We start from the raw sequence: 23,390 nt of genomic DNA on the forward strand, positions 1-23,390 counted from the left end.
AATTAATTTCAGTACAGCGTTGCATGACAGAATAAACGTCAGTCAAAGTACTGCAGCGCTGAATACTGAAAAATGGCCTGGCCAGGAAGGGGGTCTAGACACCTGGTCTTGAAGTGGTTAAAGGAGATGAATCACCAAGGGTAACAAATCATGATAAATCTGCCCATTTCATCCTATATTTTCCATCTTCTCTCTGCCAATATATAAATGTGTATGAGCCCCCATTTTTTCACCCCCCCCAAAAAAAATCTATTTTTTTGGGGGGGGGGGTGTTTGACATTTAGCTATTCCCTACCCTATCCAAAATCCAAATTTTGAATTCACGCATACTACCACCAGACAGTCCGGTTTATGAGTCTTATGCCGATACTGGCACTTTAAATTTCTTGACAGATGCGGCTGCCTGAGGTCCCCAGCAAGTGTGGGACCTCAGGCAGCTGCATCTGCCTGAATCGTCATCTTGTGAGCCGGGCGCTTGTAAACAGGTACAGGCCGGCCCGCACATCTTCTCATTCTTCTCCGGCTCCTTCCTGATAGCATGCTGCCTGCCTCCAAGCCAATCATTCTCTACAACTAGCTTAAGTGCAATAGACTTATTTAAGATATTCAATAGGAGAGGAAAGGGGTGTGTTGCATGCACTGCATTGTCTGCTGTGTCGTTGTGTGTGATTTAGGGGAGAGGAGCACTTTGTAACACACTAGAGGGCTACTTTGTGGCATTTGGGAGGCTGGCAAGAGTGGAGGGTTCCTATATGCCAAATGGACAGGGTTGCTAAAGAAAAAGTGTCTGCAATTTTATGTTTTTATAATGTGCTGCACTGTATACTGTAGTTCCTTGGTTTTATCGTGTCAGATTCATACATACTAGCCAACCATTTCAAAAGCGTGTATAACTCCTTTCCTTCTAAATGTTTTTCGATTAACAGCTGAAAAAAAAAAGAAAGAACTGACAGAAAGTAGTCATTCACAAAGCAGTAAAGTGGAGAGGAGCTATAAAAATTACACACTGTTATTAAGGCTGGCCTGGACTATTTCAGAGCATGAAGAGTTTGCAATCAACTGCCAAAGCCTGCTTTTAATACTGAGATTTAATGTTTATAATTCTTAAACAGATTCATGTGTAAGGGCAATCTCACGGGATTTCTATACTTTCTTAAAATGTATTAGCCTGAAAAAATAATGACAAATGCAGCCACCACATCTAAGGACTGGTAAGTGCCAATAAAGTTACTATAAGTACCTGAATTTGTCTTTTTATCATCATCCTGTAATTCTCTGGACAATGTGGGAGCGGTCCAGTAAAGCTCTGCTGCACTGACCATTACTGTCAATTTACCACACAGGGATTCCTGACAGGAGGAGATTGCAGAATGAGTGATTACCCATCAGTGTTTTCTATTTCTCTATGTTCCCTCAGCAGACTTGAGGTGTGTACTAAACCAAGTTGTACCACTTAACTGTAGTAGAGGTACAGGTTTTGACTTGCAGGTAAGTCTGGATCACAAGGATGGCTCAACAGAATTACAAATACTTTGCAAGTAATATATTTCACATATACTCCATATAATTTAACTATGTATATAGATTGAGATTTATCTTAAAATACAGAGCATTCATACTAGCACATACGGTCATGTAAAAAAGTAAGCACATCTCATTGAAATTGTTAACTATTTCAACATAATTAAAGGTGCAACATTAGATGTGATTCAAATAGTGTCTACACATACTGTAGGTGTGGATTTCAAACAATGGCTATTTTGTTCAGGACTGACGGGCCCAGCAAATTAACCTAAAAGCTGACCGTTTGAGCTAAAAGAAGTCTCGAAGAACCCTGACATTTAATTGTGGGGTGTTACAGGTAACTCTTGCAACAGTTGGGGGTCAAAGTGCATGCATCTACAATCAGAAAGTATGTGCACCAGTTTAGCCTGCATTAGAGGTGTGTTAGGAGAAAGCTTGTCCAAAAAGAACACTAAAGCAAAACTACAGTTTGCAATTGAACATATGGGCAAAGACCTGGTATTTTTGGAACATAATGCTGAACACTGTTCAATCAAAGAGTTATTTGGTCACAGTAGACATGTTTGCTGCTAACTAAGACAGTATTTCAGAATAAGAACCTCATAACTGTGAAGCCTGGTGTGGACATGTTATGGTTTAAGGCCGTTTTGCAAATTTGTGGCAAGTTGCTTCCATCAAGTCAACCATGCATTCTGCATCATATCTATGTGAGAATTGTGAGGCCATCTGTTGAAGTTGAACCAGAAATTACTCTTTCAACATCCAAAAATGCTTGCAATTCCACCAAAAAGAAGAAATAGAGAGTTATGGGCTTCCATAGTCAGAGCCTTGATGTAACTTCAATTGAAATTTTGTATGAGGATTTTGAAACTGGCAGTTTATGCAAGGAAACACACAACCATCTTGCAACCGAAGGAATTTTCAAACATGTTGAAAAAGTAATTTTGATGTTAAGGAAATGTTTTAAATATGTACTACATCACTGCTGCATTCCTCTGTCACTCTCCGCTACAGAAGTCGGAGAGAAGCTGTTGAAGCAGGTCTATGCTTCATCAGCTTCTCTGGGGGTCCCTAGGTGACATTAGGCGTCTTAAAGACCCCTGATGACTTCATAAAGAGGACCTGTCACTGCAAATTGGCTATCACATAAGGGAGTTGTTAGTCCCCTATGAGATAGCAATAACGTTAAGTGAAAAAAAGGTTTTAAAAAATAAAGTTTAATTTTTTTTTAAAGTCACATATAAAAGCAATTCAATTTTTTTTAAGTCCCCCGCCCCTACATACACATGCAAACATGCGTTGAGTCCACCTACATGCGAAAACAATGATTGCATCCATTGTGCAGCACATGTTACATATCACTGCGAATGTCGTAGTGAGAGCAATAATTCTAGGGTCATCAATCACTGATAACACTATGATGAGTGGTAGCACCTTTTAAAGAGTTGCCTATGGCCAATTTTGGGTAGGATAGTTTTTTGCGATTTCGCGGACACACACAATTTTAAAGCTTGACATGTTTGGTGTCTATTTACCCGACGTGACCCGGTCTTTTATATTTTACCAAAAAAATTTGGGTAATAATACATGTTTTTAACATAGGGAGAATAGGGGGTTTTTTTTTCAAAATCTCTGTACTTTTTTTCTTTATATAGTAAAAAATAAAAACCCCAGCGGTGATTAAATACCACCAAAAGAAAGCTCTATGTGTCCCTAAAAAATTATATAAAATTAATTTCAGTAGAGTGTTGCATGAGGAAATAAATGTCAGTCAAAGTACTGCAGCACTTAATACTGAAAAATGGCCTGGACAGGAAGGGGGTATAAACAAGTGGTTAAGCAGCTGAGATAGTTTACATATTTTTGCACAACACACCGGGGTTGATTTACTAACCTTATAAACATGCCACGAACAAGTATACACCTCTGTAGTGTGTTCCCTCCCAGCATGATCTATTGGTGGAATCTAGACACCTTTGTAGTGTGTACACACCCAGCAGGTGTGTTGTGCAAAGCCCTGCATGAATTGCAAGGTGATGTTGTGTAAATTAGCTCTGCGTTGTGTTGCTTGCGTTGATGAATGCAGGAATGTAAATGCATCAGCTAACTATTTCTGTCTAAACTGTGATGCACTCATGTTTTTGGGACATTATTTAGGTAGTGCAAAAAATAATGAAAGTCTCCCCATAAGTGGAATGAGGAACACTTAAAAACTGCCAAGAGGAAATAAGCTTTCAAAAAACAAACACCTCTGGGCAGTACAGAATGGTTGGAAAAATGGTCGCGCACGAACATGCTGCTATTCAATTTACCAAGAAATCATGAAGAATCGGCGTGCTCATGTTTCTGGGCTTAAGAAGCGTGTGAACTTGCCACCACACCATGTGCAGTTGGCCCATACAGAGCTGAACACGTCAGTGGTGTGTAAGTTCCGTATTTTTGAATACTGTTTTTAGCATTTTCAAAGTGTTTTTTGGGATGGTTGTAGGCATAGAGGTGAAGCAGCATTATATATGCATCATGTGCATGATTTTTCCATTTATGGCATTAGTGGAAATATGCTTTTAGAGACTTGCATGCAGCTATTAGAGCATAGCCTATGGCGCATGCTACATGATGCGCACGTACGTAAATACATAAAAACGCGCCATAACGGCGTGAAAATGTGACACGTTGCTCATGTTTGGTTGATAAATACGTTTTGCTGTGTAAAAATGCACACACACCTGGTGCCTGCGTGTGTTTAGGTTAGTAAATCACCCCCACCATGTCAGCAGGTTCACCTAGGTAGTGCAACGTAGGTGTGCTTAAGTAATGGACTTTATCTCTCTGCAGTGTCCACACCATCTGTCACAGGCAGTGGCTCCTGTAGTGTGCCCTGCCTGTCTGTCCCCTACTGTTCCAATACCTAGAGAATGAACCATTAGAAACTACACTGTCCCCAACACACATCCAACTTTGAAAGGGGTAATTTAATGGAGCACAGGAAATGTTGTCATTCATTTCTCCTGCAGGTGCATAAACAGGAAGCAGACACGAATACAGCAGCATTGTTAAAGGTGAGCTGGATTTATAAGGACTAATATGTGTGTTTAGATATAATTTAATTAAAAAAGTATGTTAAGTAATGTAATGGACTGATTATATATTTTATTTTTTTAACCTTAATTTGTTTATATGTTTATTATAAGACAATTGTTATTCCACCATTTCTAGCAATAATTAGCAAGGACCATAACAGATCATTTGTTCCCCATGCTTTCTCAAATAAATTACTCTCCTTAATAATAAACTGGGCCAACAATGGATCTTAGAGAACAAACAATTTATTAACCTGTTTGTTTTATCTTAATAATTTTCAAGTGTACTTAATCAAAAATAACTAAATAGCGAAATTCGTCAATATACTTTAAAAGATAAAAGGTGCTCACAAATTATATTTAATTACAGGAGGAGTCTGGTGGGCTTAGTCTGCCTCTGGCTTTTTATATGCTTTTAATACTCCAACAGCGAAACCTGCAGTAGTTCCAGAATTTCTTTCTGTCCACCTTGGAGTGGTGTGTTCCAGCTTAAGGTGCCCATACACCTTACGAATATCGACCGATTTTCGCATGCAATCACGTTTTCGTCCGATATTCGTAAGGTTGATGGGCAGTATACAACCGCAAATACTGTGCAATCGAACAACTTTTGACTAACCAGCAGGTTAGAAAACTTTGGTCGATCGTACGATTTTCGCAAGGTTGGTGGCGTTTCCGTACATAAAAATTTGTATGATTTACATTGCACATGCGCAAACAAAAATACATGCGGCCGATTACCGCAATTCATCCAGGTGCTTTCTTTTAGTTACTGCTGATCCAACCTTGCAATAATCGGGGCTAGATCGAGCCGCCGTACGACGGTTCGATCATCGGACGAAAAGTTTCATCTGATGATCTCAAGGTGTATGGGCAGCTTTACTTTGCACTTTCAGTTTTATAAATGGCTAAAGCAGGTGTGCCAACCAAGTAGATCAATCACAGATATCATACCAATAGAGTCTCTAAGAGAAATTAGATCATGTGGTTCCATCATCTGCTAAAATCTGAAATACAACCCCTTTTCCTTGCAATAATAAATTGATCTTCAGGGTGAAGTTAACTCATAAATAAAACCTTAATTAAGTGTCCTTCTTACTTCATATGATCAAGAGTTACCGTTCTAGCAATCATAGAGCATTCTAAAAGCGTAGCATTATATATCTATTTTATTTTACTCAACAACTACAATTGAAAAATGTCACTTTTCTCCTCGAGAAAGCTGTGGTTAGGTAATTTTCATTATTCACTCAGTAAGTCAAACAATATTTGCTTCAATCTCGGGTTTGAAAAAGAAGTGGATCAGGCTAAAGGACAGAAGGTCACAAATTAATACTGGTCATTGCTCAAAGTGTGTTGGTTATAAATAATAAAAAAGGAGAAGGTGAAGGACACTAAAATATAACTGTGGGCCTGAAAGAAAATAATCAAAGGGAAATGAAATCTAATTTCAAGTTTAAAAAGCTTGGCAACTTTGAAGCTTAGTTAAAGTTCAGTATTTGGTCACAAGGAATACATTTGCAGGGCTGCCAAGTGACTCACATGTAGAAGCTCTGATCTCTGACAAGATCCTGTTGTATAGATACCTTTAGACAGGTTTGTATAGCAATAATTTTTCATGGAACCAATACAAATAGATACGATAGATAGATAGATAGATAGATAGATAGATAGATAGATAGATAAATCCATTCTCTCAAACACTAGTGAGGAAGCCCTGTAGGAGAATACTGTTTTACTAAATCTTATTACAATAATGTAAAATGAGGTCTGCAATACCTGGCTGAATCCAGGAGAGCTTCAAAGTCAAACTCAGAGTATCATTTGTGAATACACGGCTTCAGAGCTTTGACCATGCTCATACCACCAGGTACTCCCAGGACCACAGTTAGCCAGTGCAGCCAGGCTACATTCTGCAGACCTTAGCCGTGTGTTTGAGAGGAGGCATCTAAACCTCAACCCCCATCCCTCTGCAGAAACAAACTGGCCTTTAACCCTTATCAACAGTGCTTGTGTCTTTAAGACCTGCAGTGCTCATGTCTGAAGGTACAGTAGGACCTGTACTATGTGGGACAACTAAAATATGTATGTTTTAAACAGGAGACCTAATACTAGCTCTAACCCTAGTGAAATTATCATGCCTGGAGTTGGGCTTTAACCCCGGGATTAGAGCTCTGTTTTGTGAACTGGGTTCTCTCCTATCCATGAGAAGATGTTGCTTCGCTGTCACGGCAGAGTGACCTTCACAATTTAGCAGCAGATGCCTTTTCTTGTGACTTTCCACCAGAGAACAGAACCTCTGTTACTATACTATCATGGAAATGTAGGGTCAAATCTCTTAAACCCTGTTACACCCACTTACAAGTTGAGAAAATAGAAAATTCATTTTAGCACATCTAGAAAGATGACACAACTCCAATATGCCATCCAAAATGATTATATAATGTGATTTATATGATCCTAAGTAAAGGTTGGACAATATGAAGTTTATTAGTAGCTGTAGTGGTCCTCTGATACACTCTGGGAAGTAGCCATTTCAACTGGCTTCTAGAAGTCATTAAAGGTCAACTCTATCAAAACTGATATGTTTTGATGAATTGTGAAAATGCACCCATAGCATGAGATGATTAGCCGAAGACTGCTTCAGAACTTTCTCCATGAAAAGAGGCATCACATAGTTCTCTGGGAGGTCTTTTCATTATTTCAAATGATATGCATTCTTAATCACAAACAAAAATTTCTGCTCCAAAAAAATTGAATAATGCATAACACCAATACCTTGCATTACACAGCTATAATAATAAAGGCAAAATATTGGTTTTAAAAAGAAAAGATGTTTAAAGCAGAATTTGAACCTACATTAGAATACTTGGAATATTTTAACGTTATTAATAATGTGGGCATTTCTGAGATCATAATGGTTCTAATATTCATGTTTGATCTCCTAATACAGAGAAACAAGTGCCACGGTCTTTTTTTTTCATTCTAAACATGTCTATGAGAATTAGCTTTATATGCAGCAAACAGCTCTCACATATAATTGGAGAGAGGCTGGGGCTGGCAACTTTGCTTTGAAACTAATTAGTAGTCTGAAATTCAATAAAAAAAAATTGTCCACATTTTTGGGATCTGGTTGTTGACTGTGTATATACTCTATCAGGGTTATTCACAAAGCTGCCGAAGGCAGCCGAGTGAATAACCCAGCCGAAGTGAAGTGAGCTGAAAGCTGTTCGGCTATTCACTTCAGCCTTGTATGGCTGGTTTCAGTGGTGCATCGGCTAAAATCAGCCAAAAAAACGACTGCCTTCGGTCATCCGAACATGCTCTGCATGTTCGGCTGAGCTGAATCGCAGAAGGACTTTGACTCAGCCGATCCAACATCTGGATCGGCTGAGCCGAAGCTCCGGCAGGTCACTCGCTGGCTTTTGCCCCTGTTCTCATAGGGGCCGAACGTCAGTGAGTGACTAGCCAAATTCCACCAAGAACCATTTGGCCTGTTGTTGTATATGCCTGTAGCAATAGGTGTATGTGGTGACTGGTTTAGCCAATTTTTAATTACAACAGAAAGCAGCATGTGGGCTTGCAAAAGCCAATATACTAGCTCTTCTGGACAATAGAGTTTTCTGACTAGAAGGGTCAGGAGTGTAGGTATCTCACAAATATGTCACATGTGAGTAATGGCAGTGCTTTTTTTTTCTCCATGTCAGGTTCAGAGGACTTGTGATTGATCATCATTAGCCAATATGTTGGTGATTTTTTTCTACTTTCTTCCCTTCATCTTGACAAGAACTTATACCCAGCTTTACCCATCATATTCACTATAACTCTCAGAGAATTGCAAAGTGAGATTTCACTGAAGTCATGTGCGTGTCCCTGCCTCCTACCTTCAACCCATAGCAAAAGGTATAATTTTTTTTCTTACAGCCAACTTAACACAACTGTATATGGCTATTCCATCAAACTTTTTCCAGCTTGAACCCATGAACTCAAGCCAGTACATTATGTAATTTGCGGAAAAATGTGTCAGTATCAATCAACAATAAACATACTATATGGGAACAGTTATAGGTTTCATGTGTTCTTTTCCGTCACAATTTTTTTTATAAGTGAATTCTAGACTAAATTATAGTGTACACAGAAACTTCAGTGGCCTCAACTCTAATGTACTGGTCAGTTATAATAATCACTAAAACGGAGTACCACTCTTTTCAATTGTATGGTGCATTTGAAGTGGAAGCCTTTGAGGTTTTGAAAGCTCTACAATTTCATGGAAGAAGTAGCTTAATGAACAAAGACTCTTAAGTTATTAAGTAAATGTATGGTATTGTGTAATAGCACCAAGTATCAGCACATTTCCTGTCTTCAAAGTTGTACAAAAGTAATGGTCCACAGGAAATTGTATAGAAGACAATACCGCTTTTCTGATACGTTTCTATCTGTTCTCAATAGCAATGTCTTCCCATTTGACCAAGGACATACTTAGATTGGCAACCTTCTACCTGTGGAACTAGTTTAGTATATGAGTACTTTTTTCATTATTCTGTGGTGAGGTCATGCAGTACCTTGAATATTTAAATATTCTCAGCTTTGTATAAAATCTATAGCAAATAAATGTAATGCTTCTGTATAGTACATCAGAGGACACTATTCCAAGGCAGCATGTGTAGAACAAACTAACTAGGAGATCCAACATACTCAATTCCCTTTCCACGGACCTCTAATTTTACAGTATATAGAGTGAGGTGTATACCTGGTAGAAATATGATCCATTTTATTCCTGCATTGCACATTTTATGATACACAGAATATAGTGGTGTGAGCCTACTGTAGCTACTCACTACCCAGTTTCTGGGGGCAGGCAAAGGCCAATATTCTTTGTCTTTAAGTGGGAAACATGGGGGCAGCAGCTGCAGTGGGGCAGTTGGTTCCTTGATTTATAGTGGATCACACTGAGCAAAAACAGTAATCTCTAAGAGATGGATTGCAAACTATCTCAAAGTTGGCATACACTTACTAAAATATGATTACTGTCCATAGAACTCATAATGACTTTTTTTATTCTTTAGTTCATATAAAACCAGACACAGCTTTTTCATCATTTAAAAATCTAAAGCACAATTAAAAATGTTTTAGTGGTAGCAAGCAAAATAAAGAGGTCTCAATATTTAACCTAGCACCCTACAATGTGATACCAACTTGCCCAGTCATTGCTTTTGTCACACACACAATAGTTTTATTCCAATATGTAATATAATTACCAAACATCAGCACGAAGAGATTACTTCCAACAATTTTACCATAATATATCGGGGATATGTGTGTAAACATTTTGAGCTGTCTGTTCTGTTTAAAGGAGAAGTATTAGAAGAGTAAAATCTACAGTGGGCCATTAATTTCATTAAATCATCTCTCTTTTCTGCTGCATGGTGCTCTGTATAGGTAAAACCTAGCTCTGCATATGAAACAGACCCCATGCTGTTGTCGAATAGCATATTTTAGTCTCTGTTTTCATTAAAATCACAATACAACAGGTGGAGCTAAAAAGGGCATCAATATTCAGGTACGCCTATGCCAGAATTTTGTCCAAATACGGCTCTGTTCAATGTTCTTACATAGTTATTTGGCTTGATAGAAAAAAATGCTCAGATAAATGAATTCATTATTTGGTGGAAGCTGTTTCACTGTCTAGAAAAAAACAAAAAAACATGTAATATTGTGGATAAAAAAATTGGAAGGCCCTAATAACATTTTCTGATACTGCAGTTTTGCTTGCATTGAATAATGATTGCATTTTCTGTTCAGTACTGGATAAGGACTGGATCTGAGAAAACAGATCAGTTTTACTTCACCCTATTGCACAATTGATCTTTATTATAATTTGACATTACTTGTACATAAATGAAAATGACATGTTAAAGAAATAACATTTATAAATGAACTTGTGAACAAGAGCACGTTATACTGAGCTTATGTATGGCATACACTGCAGCCTCTAAGCACTATACTTTATAGGAAACAAAAGTGGATGACGGCGGGAGATAAAATATGTATTTGAAGAAAAACTCAAATGAGACTTGTAAGAAAAAGACATGTGGTTATACAACACATCAATCTAAGAAAATGGTTCTAGCATTACATCTCTTACAAGGGTTTATATCACCCCTGGCATTGTTTCTTTTAAGGAAAATGAAATGCTAGCATGTGTGAGGTATAAGAAAAGGTTCTATTAGAATAATCTCTCCATAAGGAGGTTTTAAGTCTCACCTGCTCACTGACCCATGAAGGGTAAATGCTAAATTCCTACAGCCACATATTCATGCTGCCAATCAGAAAAGATAGATGAGCTGCAGGTTTCCTTTAAATTACTCCAGGATGGATAAGCGGGTACTGTAGTCTGGAAGGAGATCATCATCTCCATCATACTCCTGCAGTTTAAGTGGTATAGGTCCTGAAAAGGATTACACTTTAGCTTCCAATGAGCTACTTTGTTTCTAAAGGATTGATGTAAATCATTGTCTGGGGCCACATAAGCACTTGGGTAGATAAAAAGTAGTGCTGTGTCCAACTTTATAGATCAAAAGCCTAACAAGGTCTGGATTGTTCAGTTATATTTGTAATTTAAATGGCATATTCAGTGTTCAGATCCACCTAAACATAAAGGTCAGCTTTGATCTGCATGTATAATTTAATTAATTGATCTGCTAACGATATTGACATAGAAGTAAACCCTAATTGCATAACATTTAGCTTGCTAAATGGCTATGTATAATAACCAATTAAAATGTGTTAATAAAAATACTTGTTTTTACCCTTTTTCATCCTTTGTTGCATCTAAGTGCTGCTGATCTCCTGCAGCAATTCCCTGGCCTTACAGTGACACTAAACTCAGGCGTTAAATCTTAAGAACACATTCAAGTACCCTAACTATTAACACAAATGTCATAAATCTTATTTGTGTATCGCTCAGCTTTAGATCCTCAAATCATCTCCGCATTTGTGCTGATACTGTCCTTCCTTCTGGCAGGTGGCCACATTTGTTCCCCATGGTACCTGTGTGTGTACTACAATCTCACATTTAGTTTACTACTTTCTATTGAGATATTGGTCCATTGCAAGAGTGAGCTTGGAGAGTTGGCTACTTTACAACACACTCAGGGATCATGGGGACCAAAAGTAGCCACCCTCCAGAAGAAAGGACAGTGTCAGAATGAATTTAAAGATGATTTGAGGCTCCACAGCCGAGTGATGCACAAATAAAGTGCAGTATTGTTAACAGTTTAGGTAGTTGAATGCATTTTTTAGATTTAACTCCTGAGTTTAATGTCACTTTAATGCATGCACTCCAGCGATGGTTGCAGTGCATTTTTAGGGGCAGGTTTCCTGATAGGTATGTCCCATTGTTGTCACTATGTAGTGTGAGTTGAGACAGCCTCTCATAGTCTCAGTTAGAAACCTGTGTGACACAGTGACACAGGAGCATAATTGGGAGACAGGGCCATACCACTGGCAACCAATAATAGGAACTGTCTAAACAAGGTGGTAGAATAATCAGGTATTATTTTAATAAAAGCTTCAAATTTAATATTGCATTTGAAATCACATTGATGTGTAAAAGCTTATTTGAAATGATAGTGATTGGGTTAACATACAATTTAGCTGCATTTTTTTGTGCAGCAATGTTAAGTCTGTCTGTAGGTTCATTGTTGCTGATCGTAGGTAACTACAAGATTAATGAAAGTTACACAGCATTGCACATGTTACTCATTGAACTACATGAGCAATGCCCCAATATCGTAAATATGCTTCCAAAGTGGGTGCTAAAAGCACACATAAATAAATGTTGACAGATTAACCCCTTGAAGACCAGGTGTTCACACCTTCCTAGCCAGGCCATTTTTCAGTATTCAGCGCTGCGGTACTGTTACTGACATAAATTCCGTCATGCAACGCTGTACTGAAATACATGTTATTCCATTTTTTGGGGACAGATAGAGCTTTCTTTTGGTGGTATTTAATCACCACTGGGGGTTTTATTTTTTTACTATATTAAGGAAAAATTACAGAAAATTTTGAAAAAAAAACTTGTTTTTACATTATGTTATAATACATTTACTTTTACCCAATTTCTTGGTAAAATATAACAGGCTCACGTCGAGTAAATAGACACCAAACATTTCATGCATTAAAATTGCGCGCACCTGGGAAATCGCAAAAAACTACCATACCCAAAATTGACCATAGATGACGCTTTAAAAGCTTTTACCGCTCATCAGTTATAAAGTCATCACTTAACACTTACTCAAGTGTTATCAGTGATTAATGGCCCTAGAATTATTGCTCTCACTGTGATGTTTGCGGTGATATGCAACATGTGCGGTGTAATGGCCGCAATTGTCATTTTCGCACTCATGCGCACCCAACGCATGTTTGCATGCGTGTATCTATGGGTGGGGACTTTTTTTTTTTAAATTGTGTTTTAAAAAAAAATTATTATGTGTGACTTTTTTTGCAACTTTATTTTTTTTTCACTTAACTTTATTGTTATAACATAGGGGGCTAAAAGCCCTCTATGTGATAGCAAAGATTATGTGACAGGTCCTCTTTATCGAGACATCATGGGTCTCCAATACCCCTAATATCACCTAGGGACCCCCAAAGAAGATCAGCTTCTGAAGCCGGAGAGTGACAGTAGAATGCTGTAATATAATATACTTCACTTCCTGCATTTTGTCACAGAGCTGCCATGCTGGTCTCAGGCCACACCGAGAACAGCGGAGCTCAAGACCAGCGGAGGGGGGAGCTGCGGAGGGGGGGGCACACCGATCGGGACCTCATAGGAGCGATCCGGCAGCTCTATAGCCGGCGGATTGCTTGTATGTAAACAAGCAGTGTTGCCTGTTTTTACATTGTGGCAGCCTCTCACTCGTGCGTGGGGCTAACAGGCCATATTTTGATGGCCACTTACATCCAAGAAGCTCCTAGATGGCCGTTTAAGCACAACAGCCGGCCGAGAGGCGGTTAATATAATACAATCTCAGTTTGCCTTCATGCCCTTTTTTCACCAAAGGCAATTGTAAAATGGACAGTGTGTTCTTTGATTCCATACCTGCACATAGTATAAACTGGCCAATAGGGCTAATTTCCTGATAAAGCAGGGATGAATGTCAGTAGGCTCATTTAGACCCCTAATTACGCTGAGAAAAAAGTGAACACCTGCTATTTACATATGAATCTAAATTTAAATGGCACTAGTTAGTGAGACAGATCTTAAGGTGTGTCATGTGTCTGCTCTTCATGTACAAAATTATCTCCTCACTGTTTTTTACTGTACTCCAAAAATCTATGCAAAAGTCATTACTGGTGTTAAATATTGGATTGTTCATATACAAGATATAAAATATGTTGGATAATTTCAAAATTAGGGATATAAAATATTATTGATTGTAAATTCATGCATGCTCCCTGACTTCCATTTAATTCAATTTTACTCCTGCAGTGTCAGTAAGTCTCACGATAAACTCTTTATTGCTTGATATTATGTCTATTTCAATTTTATTATCACTTTGCTATAATTTTGTAAAATTGCTTACTGTCAGTAAATAAATTGAAACATATAAAGTATTATTTACAGATTTATATGAAATTATGAGGCAGGGGATGACTACAAAACCACATGCATTTGAAATGTGGAAATAATACAATAAAAGACTGGTATATTTTGTTCATTAGACAGAACAAATGGCTGTTAATATTGCAGTTTGTTGAGAGCATCTTTCTCCTAAGTTGTGACATCAGTTTAAATAGAGATCTAGTGCCATGTCAGAAAATGTCATCAACATTTAATTAGAGGGCTAATTAGGCTAGACCAGTTTTTAATTTTCTTGTAATATACTAAACCTGCAAGGGAAGTCCAGGACATTCCCAAAACAAATAGGTAATATATAAAGATTAATGTGTTCTATGACTTCCATGAGCTTCATTAAAGCTGCATATGAATAAAGCAGTTACAATGCGAGTTTCTCAGGAGACAGATGTTAATAATGAACACTATAAGGGTTGTTAAATGGACCTCGTGTAGACAATGCAAAATTCCAAAGTTATAGTAGTAGTGTTTGCTAAATGAACTGTAAGCCTTGGTGAAATGTGTTATATTTTTAAATTGTGAATCAAATAGTCCATTCAAAATTGAAGCTTTGAGATGCACACATGCACTGTAGCCTACCTAGCCAGTTATTTAGATCTAATTTCAGCTACAACTAGATAGAACACCTTCCTCTACTAATCACAAACATGGTACCTTACAAGTCCTTTTAATGTGTGTTTCTCCCCCTCAATTAGATTGTAAGCTCCTACAAGCAGGCATCACCATAGGTCTATATCACTACGAGGAGTCACTTTGCTAAACAAAAGTTTAAGAATTTAGGTTAAAGTTAAATTATAGAAGAACTATATTAATAGTAATTAACATACACAACAGATTTGTAAAGCAGATCAGTGAAGACATTTTTCTTACTGAAGCCAATAAATAAAAATACTTTTTTTCAGTATTGAACGCAGAGTCGCAGAAAGCAAGAGAACCAGATTGTCCCTGAAAAAATAGATTGCAGACCCTCTATAGTATGAGGGAGCGGTTGGACATTACTGGTGAGTACCAGGTTGACCAGATGTCAGCTGGACACGAATAGAACTAGAACATAGTATCTTGACAGGCAATATCAGAAACAGGGACAGGCTAAAGGTCAGGGCAGCTGGGGAACAAGTGTAGTCATATACAAGTTGAAGTCAGAAAACAGAGAAACAGTAACACAGGATGTAATATGGACTAGAGGTAGGGAATGGACCTAATGCTCAGGAAACAGATGTTGGTCTGAGCACAGTTAAATAGTGATCTTGACTGACAGACTCAGACAGGATTCATCCTGTAGGTACTATAAACCAGAAAGTGAGTTCTGGAGATGCCTATATCTTACATTCCTAGAACAAAGCATGCTGTAGCACGGAAGGAGAAAGATAACATGCTAATAGAACCATAAACCAAATGTAACTCCACATCTACAAAAGATTGATGTGGATTCGAGAGCAGCTTACTGTTTTGTGGCAATCGCATGGAAGCCAAGCAAATTAAAGCTCATGAATATTACCTGATTGCCAAAGCTGATATTACTCCCTTACCTGACAAATATGAAAAGTTTTATGGGAATGCACCATCTGACTTTACTTAAACAACATTTATATAAGCTTTGACAGTGACAGTGCTCTGTCCCTCTCTCTTACAATCTCTTGCCTGCAAATCACCCTGTCACATGCCTGTCCAAAAGAAAGACAAAAAAGCTTTTGTGCCAATGCATATCACCCATAAATATTACACCATTTAAAAAACAAAATACAAAAAAATTGCATTCAGTGACAATTAGCGAATAAGTCCTGTGAAAATACACATGCAGCGCTTCTGAGTCATTCCCTATGCCAGTTAAAGGAGAACTATGAGGTGAGTGTTTTTCACTCACCTCATAGTTCTAGCCGACCTGTGACAATGAGACCGTCACAGGTCGGCTCAGTAGATCGAGAAGTGAGCGAACACATACCGGCATTCGCTCACCTCTCGATCCTGTCACAGCTCTCTGCTGGGACAGGGGAGGGGCTGGATTCCCCCCTCCCCGATCCACCAGCGCTGACTGGCGGATCGGACAGGGGATGGTATAGCTGGCTCTGCCTCTAGATATCTAGATGTCACTTACGCAGCTGGGCAGATCTAAACATAATTTTCGGGATCCACTTCAGCGTCTCAGTATACCGCGAGCAGTAGCTCGCGGTATACTGTGGCGTCTCAGTATCCCGCGAGCTGTAGCTCATGGGATACTGAGCTTAGGGTGACGGGAGGACGCTAGTTTGTGTCCTCCCGTTACCCTAAGGAGAAACATTTTCAATATGGCTGTTAGCAACCTTGCCTTTTTATAGCGAGTGACTTGTGCATAAGAATGCCAATTATTGGCCATTCTAAGCCACCTGATATAATTTCAGAGGCCAAGAAGTGCATGTTTGGTAGTTTGTTGCTAAGGTGGAGAATGGTCCCATTAGTTCACCTGGTCCACAAACAGTAAATTAGATATTTTTGATTGTGTGTAAAATCCACGCTTTTGGTGTTTCCTTTCAATGCAATGTGTCAGCAGCAGTGAAAACGTCATGTCGAAACATATCTTCATGACGAAACATGTCAAGGAGGAGTTAACACGCGGATGTCATCAAGCTGATCACTGGGGGAGAAGTTGTTTGCCAGTGGAGGAATTATACAGCTCTGCCTAGTAAACCTTGAATGTACGTTTTTAAAGAAGCTATGATTAAAAGTTTTTAAGGATTTCACACTATGTGGCGTCTACATTTTTTTCCATGGGGCACTAAATGAACTACAAGGAGAAATGTGTGGACGAGGCTAACACTGGCCATTTAGAAGGTGGATTGACAGGAATTGGAACAACTTGAACCCACCAACAGTTTAAAAAAAAAACTCCAGCAAACTGAAAGGAGATATTGACTGCAAAGGAGGTTGCCATCCATGGAAGTGATTCTCAAACCTGTAAATAGTAGGGCTGGTAATGATTAAACATTTCCTGTTCGATTAATCGAAGTTTTTTTAATCGATTAATTTCGATTAATTATAACGCACATACAGATCCAACTACATTGGCCTATACACATACAGCACAGCAATGAAGTAATAAAATGACCCCTTCCCTTTCATTAGCCAACAGCCACTTGGGGAAGGGGGGAGGAGTCAGGTGACGTCGATGTCCGTGACGTCACCGGATCTCCGACGGAAGACCCAGAAGCCGGCGGAGAGGTGAGTACGGATCAAAATAATAATTTTGATCGATCAAAAAAATTAACGACTAATCGAGGGATTAATCGTTAATTTCCGCAGCCCTAGTAAATAGTGCAATCTTTTCAAAGAATAAAATGCAACACTAATGACAAGCAAATTGATTTACAAATCTGATAAATTGCAGAAATAAGAATCTGTTTGATTTACCTGAAAATATGAATTCAAACTTTTTTTCCAAACTGCAGATAATCATACATTTAGTGAATTACGATTCCCTGGATTCCTGAATTGTACGTTCTAAAACAGCTGCATGAAAATATTCAGGAGTCTCCCTTTAGCACACCTCTGCTTCGACCTACAAGTATGACAAGATGAGCTGCTAATGTACTTGAGGATCAGAGCTAGGAAATCAGTGACCCACAGAGAAAGAGATCATTCAAAATAGTAAAAGTATAGGCTATAATCTAACATATAGAAACAGTATCCAATCCAAAGGTATTTAATATTGTAAGTTTTATTTAGTTGGCTCTTTCTTTCGTCTCCTTAATGTTTTGAAAAACCATTTGCACAGAACATAAAATGCACAGTAAAAACTTAGAGGCATATTTCTAGTATGGCATGACAAAAGATAAAATGGCAAGATTTAACAATCCAATTCAGAAAATAAATTCTGCACACTTACAAAAATGATTACAAATGCATTTATAAGCTATTTTCAAGAACATCACAACTGAAATAACTACACAACAGTTCTAACATTAGTTTACCCTCTCTCCCCATCACATCTAGCTCTGCAAGTCTATAATGCATTTTTAACTCTCTGGTGTTTGCTCAAAGACTCTCAAACACAATCTAAATTCTACTGTCAAGCAACGCAATTATTTTTACTAATCCATTGAGAATGGTGCAAGCAGAAACATTTGAACTAAGCCAGTACAATCATCTTATGGCTCATTCATGCGGACGCTAGAAGCATTATGTTAATATCTGTTAACATTTTATTCTATGCGTGAGTACATTGTGTTAATTTTCTGAGGCAATGAAACACTTTCTATTATCTATTACCAAAAATTCTAAGGCAGATAAGATAATGGGATCAAACACACGCATCACAGAAAGTAGCAGTTTACAAAGATATCCTTCAACATTAGAACACAATCCGATGTGCAGGCATGATTTAAAGTGTATGTATAGCCTAAACTTTTTATTTTTTAGATCGAGGGTTCAATGGTTAGGACTCATGTTCGGTTGCTATTGCTTTGCAAATACAATACACTCTAAAATACTATTAAAGTCAACAGCACATTTAGATATTTAAAATGTACTTTTTTATTATTTACAAAGATTATTATTGCCTAAAGGGCACATAATAAACATCAAACATCAACAGCAAGGCCTGGCTATAAAAATATAGACTACAAAATACATTGCATCCAGCAGTTCTCTCAATCCATGTTGTCAACATGACATTTTGGGGTCTATTCACTATGCTGCCGAGGGCAGCCGAGTGAATGACCGATCAGAAGTGAAGTGAGCCGAACACTGTTCGGCTATTCACTTCAGGCTGGTACGGCTGATTTCAGCCGTACATCAGCTGAAATCCGCCGTACATCGGCCTGCTTCGCGTGGCTTCGGGTCGGCCGAACATGCTTAGCATGTTCAGCCGACCCGAAGTGCAGAAGGAGTTCGACTCAGCCGATCCAACAGCAGCCCTAATATATATATATCTCGGTAAAGATCCCTTTATTCTATTATTCATAGCTTATATGAGATATAGGAACTACTTTTTAGCTATCAGGTACCAGATGAACACTTAAGAACCATCCAAAGCTTGGAATATTCATGGTTACTTGATCATTAGAAATGAGGATGGCCTTCTAGTGAGGTTAGACAATCTCACGTACAAATATTACCATATACACACACACATCCGAAACATGCTTATATGGGCCGAACAATCTGATGTTCACAGCATGCAGGTTTTAATAAATCCAAACAATAAAAAAAACTCCCTTCACTCAGTTAATGCCCATTCTTATAATGACAGAAGTTTATAAAACAAAATCCCTTCACTCAGTTTATGCCCATTCTTATAATGACATAAGTTTATAAAATACAGGAATCATGGTCTGCAGAGCAGGAGATGCATCAATAACTGTCCTTCAATCAGGAACTTTGTATGTGTGCACTTATTTGGGTAGACACACGTTCAGCATTTTTTGCTGATCAACATTTTTTTCTGTGCAGCTGTGGATATAGATCTTATACGTTTTTCTTGTGCCAAAAATGCTTACAGGCTCTGCAGAAAATAAAATAAATCTAAAGCTACATGTCTTCTCATTTCAAACATGTGTTCCCAAGTTAAAAGTTAAATAAACCGACAAATGTTTGAAAAAAATAAAGAACAACTTGCAGTTTTGGTCTGTCTTGGAGGAAAATATACTGACTCCATACTGTGCTGAATTAATTGATATTGTTGAGTGTGTGCCAATGCTGTTGTTTCCTTAGATGTAGACTAAGAATAGACCAGAGCTGGGGGTGCTGTGCAGTGCTTATAATATGGGAGATGCAGGTGTTTTGGAGAAATATTGTTTGTAGGTCCAGTTGTGCTCACATGATCTCATCAACATTGCATACCTATGGCCATCTTAAAAGATACATGTACTGAAAGAACTATGCAGGCTCTTATTACCAACATCCTTCTAAAACTGCTTATTGCGTGGCTGTCTCTGGACTGCACATAAAAACATGGAGCATTTTTTTTTATTATTAACACAGTCTTTAAAAAAAAGGTACAACAATAGGTTGACAAACAAATATTACTGGGTTGATTTAACGAAAGAATAGAGACTGCTAATTTAGTACAGTGTATGTTTACTTTACAAAGTAAATTCTCACATAAATTCTCACATTTATATTTTTGGCACAGCTGTACAAGCCTCCACCTCGCACAGCAACATCATTCATTCACAGATGCTTGGACAGGATCTGTTAATGAATAGACTACAAAAGCTGCCTACCAGCATTGTAGAGTGACTTGTAGTTCTTAATGGAGTACAAGTGTGGTGATGATTGTTGATACTTCCTCCCATCCCTGTAACTAAAAAGTCTGTAGCTCGATACTGACAGGGACTGGAGGAAGAGTCTGCAGGAGCCAGAGCATTGCATTTGTGATCCACTGATGAAATCAAATTGAATTCCATATAATTGTGAAATGCTGTATAGCTTCAATCCAAGAAAAAGGTAATATAGGGAGCTGGTTAGGTCCATCTACCTCTGGGGTCTAGACGCTCCTTTTGTCCACCTTCTCTTATAGCTCCTAAAAAGTGAGTATTTTCATAAAATTACACACAGTCACTTTGCTCTTCTGACATAATAGCAATGGTCCCACCGGAAGATTTTTTAAGTGGCTCATATGTCAAATATAGAATTTCAAAACAATAGAAGGGAGCAGTTAAAGAAAATCAGGGGAATAGGGAAAACAGTAATGGTGAATCAACTTTATTCCAAATTACATAGCAATGGATTGGAAATTGGCAATGTCAGTGGTAGAGATGGATGAAGACAGAATGGGGCCCTAGGAAAGATAGCAGCTTGACCTTCTTTCAATCCTAATGACATTGGCCTTAGAGAGTGAATCACCTTAAATATTTGTCACTGTTCACATTTTTAGGCTTGTCATTTGTCAAGATGAATAATAAGCACCAATTGGAGACACAGTAGTGGCACAATCTGTAAAATCTTTGTTTTTGTTTTTTTGCTTTTGTACTTTTGACAGATTACCACATTTTATAATGTTTAGACACTATAGCAAAAAGTATTACACTAAAAATGTTATGAAGATTATCATCAAAAGCACAGATCAGCAATAAGCTTCTTTTGCGAAATCTTATCATCCCTCTTCTTACAGGCCGCAGGAGCATTTTCATTTTCCCTCCAAGCCAGAAAAGTGTATTACTAAATAAAGTGACAAAACATCTTGGAAACTAACATAAACGTGAAATTTTAATGCCTCCTAATCACACAAATCAATACAAGATTTTTGTACTTGTGCATGACCTTCCTCAAATTATCCCTCCATTTTGGCTGAATCAGAAAGAGCGTGCGCTATTTGATAAAACACTAAGTGTGTGAAATGAGAGGCCTCATCACTTTTGCCAGACTCCTTTTGACAGCATGATGATAGAAGCATCACATCTCTGGGAGAGTAAATGCAAACTGACAAGAGATGAGCCTTTAGATGTTGAATATAATCTTGGATTGTGCTTGAAGTGCCTTATTATCTTGTCTTTTGATGTCTGAAGGGGTGGTTCATTGTTAGGGGAAAAAAAGGAGAACAGTCGCACATCTTTACCATCTTTAGAGGGGAAAAAACTGTTTGGCCTTTAACAACTGCTTTTCTGTCTAATGTCCATTTCTTTTTGACAATAAATATGTCAGGCCATCAGTAAGTGACAAACAATTTGTTTTACATGCCAAGCTTTTATGGTTTGCGAGAGCTCATGTGGAAATGTATTTCTAAAAAGCATTTTAAATTAGCACTATTACAAATGTTAAAATACACAGGATCCTTATTTAGATGCTGGCTCCTTGTTTCCCTCCTCAGCTACTTCAATGTTTTGTCACTGTGAGGATCATGGCGTCAGTATAAAGAGAAGTGCTCGTAGGTACAAATTCCAAATAAGTAAATAAGGCAAAGGTAAAAATAATGAATGATCTGGTTGCATATCATTCTGTGTTAAAGTATACAGGTGAAACCGTTTTAAATTGCAAAAACATAAGGATTTTTTTATTTTTCATAATTTAAACTGATACACAAGTAATTTTAAAAAATATATTGTAGGTAAATATACAACATCAGTCACAGTTATGACATGCTTCATTGGGCTTTAGTTTCCAACTGACTAGCATGCTGGGTCGTATGTACACCATCAATGTGAAGAAAATAGGAAAGGCAACCAATCACATCTCAGGTGTCATGTTTATAGTTTGGTTTAAATAATAATGGATTGGAAAATCCCAAAGGTTGTCCTGTGAATGTTTAAAATACTGTGAGTGTTTTAAAAACTGAGACAGTCTATAGCATTTACAATAGGATAGGATACCAAAAATTAACTGATGATTTTCATAGATGTGAACATTTAAATAAATGATAATCAATGCAGTAACTCATACTAGAAATCTCTTGTTACAATACATCTTTGATGTTGAATACAATTTGAAAAGAATTGTCACTTCCTCTAAATTTACATTTCTAATTTTCTGTATATAAATGTACAAACATAATATTTAATATATTTTTAAAATTTTTAAAAAATGCATGTAGGGTTAACCTTTAAAATAAACCCGTCTATGTAGGACAAATCAACAGGTTCACTTGTATCCCTCCCTCTCCAGCAGAATGTAGCCACCTTTCCTTCCCTCCCCATTCTTTCCACCTAGTCTTCAAAAGGCAGACCTACGTAAGCTTCAAGTTGCTCCAAGTAGAGTTTACACAGGGTTGGAGGCTCTTCCTGCCCCATATTATAATGCATGGCCAATCATCAAGCACTCCCGCTGTCACACAGAATGTTCCACATGCTTCTCCATTCTCCAAAATATGGGCTATCTTCTTTGTTCCCAACTACTGATGGAGGAGGAATGGATGGGTGCTGCTTGTGAGGGTGCATTAAAATGGTAAACCTGCTAATTTGCAATACATAAGTAAAGCAGAGACTTGCTATAATGTGAACCTAAGTCACCCTGGTTTATATTCCTTTACAATAAATACATTTCCCATCGTTCCTCTCATTCATCAGAGTTCTGAAACAGCCCTCTTTCCTGTGTATATGTCAAGTGTCCCATATTTTTCAAGACATTTTTATATGTATAAAATTCTGTAAATGTGCATTGTGGTGTTTTCATTACTTTTTCACAAAGGGTTGACAAAATGTACATATGGACAGTATATGGTACTACTTTTTTTG

The 23,390-nt window shown here is 37.8% G+C and overlaps 1 protein-coding gene across 1 annotated transcript in view; it reads right to left on the reverse strand.

Annotated features, from left to right (window-relative positions):
• The window catches only part of POU6F2 (POU class 6 homeobox 2), a gene marked incomplete at its 3' end in the record, with an annotated part of 305,002 nt that overhangs the window by 257,521 nt on the left and 24,091 nt on the right, over positions 1 to 23,390 (reverse strand). The window lies entirely within an intron of this gene.

Source organism: Nanorana parkeri, unplaced genomic scaffold (genome assembly GCF_000935625.1).
Source record: "Nanorana parkeri isolate BGI_ZX_2015 unplaced genomic scaffold, ASM93562v1 scaffold357, whole genome shotgun sequence".
NCBI lineage: Eukaryota > Metazoa > Chordata > Amphibia > Anura > Dicroglossidae > Nanorana > Nanorana parkeri.